This window comes from Pteropus vampyrus, unplaced genomic scaffold, assembly GCF_000151845.1.
Source record: "Pteropus vampyrus isolate Shadow unplaced genomic scaffold, Pvam_2.0 Scaffold487, whole genome shotgun sequence".
Classification (NCBI taxonomy): domain Eukaryota; kingdom Metazoa; phylum Chordata; class Mammalia; order Chiroptera; family Pteropodidae; genus Pteropus; species Pteropus vampyrus.
Genome location: NW_011889268.1, coordinates 180,373 through 181,412, shown reverse-complemented (window position 1 = coordinate 181,412; position 1,040 = coordinate 180,373). Strand labels below are relative to the sequence as shown.

General features: G+C 46.4%; 1 protein-coding gene and 1 pseudogene across 1 annotated transcript in view; one reads left to right on the top strand and one right to left on the bottom strand.

Annotated features, from left to right (window-relative positions):
- LOC105307287 (neuronal acetylcholine receptor subunit alpha-7) overlaps positions 1 to 1,040 on the top strand; it is a 113,474-nt gene that overhangs the window by 88,793 nt on the left and 23,641 nt on the right. The gene's annotated exons all lie outside the window — the stretch shown is intronic.
- LOC111732755 lies at positions 176 to 294 on the bottom strand (annotated as a pseudogene).

The following is a 1,040-nucleotide window of genomic DNA, read 5'->3' as shown; positions in this document are numbered from 1 at the left end:
TCTCTCTCTCTCTCTCTCTCTCTCTTTCTCTCTCTCTCTCTTTCTTCAAATTTTGTTTATAAATGCTTTGTCGTTTTTATCGACATCTCTGGGATATTTTTTTTTTTTAGGTGAGGTTGACCTCACAGATTGCAAAGACCTGGTCTGCTTACAATCCCTTATTTTTTATTTTTTATGCCTACGGCACCCAGTCTTCCTAGGTGGTCTCCCGTCCAAGTACTAACAAGGCCTGACCCTGCTGAGCTTCTGAGATCAGACGGGGTCGGGCACGTTCAGGATGGCGTGGCCGTAGACAGCATCTCTGGGATTTTTTTACATCCTTTACTTTTATTATTTAGAATTTGGCGATGTGCACGCACAGGAGGGGCAAGTTCACCGAACTCATAATGACTTACCCAGAAATCCCTCAGAAAAATCTTCGATAGAGCATCTTGAATTTTAAGACAGTGAAGCCTCCGCTGAGCTTTTTCCTGGAGATTTTTTTTTTTTTTTCAAAAAAGACCCAGCTCGTCCTGTGCAGACCTAGCCACAATCTGGATGGGCAGGACGGGCTGGAGCCCATGGTCACCGTGTGCCCACATCGCCCTCCGTGAAGGGACGAGGGGGCTGGAAGGCGTGTGCACGGGGCACCACGTTCAACTTGCCAGCCCTTTACCAGGCCGGCAAGCTGTTCACTCCAGACGTGTTGTGGTATCGATGACAAATGAAATCGTGACGTTTCTAGAGCGTTTAGTGGCGAAGGCGATCTGCTCATTTCAGTCACGAGCTGCTCTCTGCGATCGGCCGGCAGGTGCAGCCTGCTTTGCTAAGAGTTAGAAGGTGCGCAGATATGAGGCTGACCTTTATTTCATTCGACTTTGACTTTATTTCGTTTTATTTTACTTTATTTTATTTCACTTTAATTTACTCTATTATGGTGAAAATATCTAAGATCTGCTCGCTTAGCAGATTTCGGGTCTACAAGATGGTTAACGACAGTCACCGTGGTGGACATCGGGCTCTCGAAACCCATCCATCTCGTCCCTGAAAATCTGTCCCTT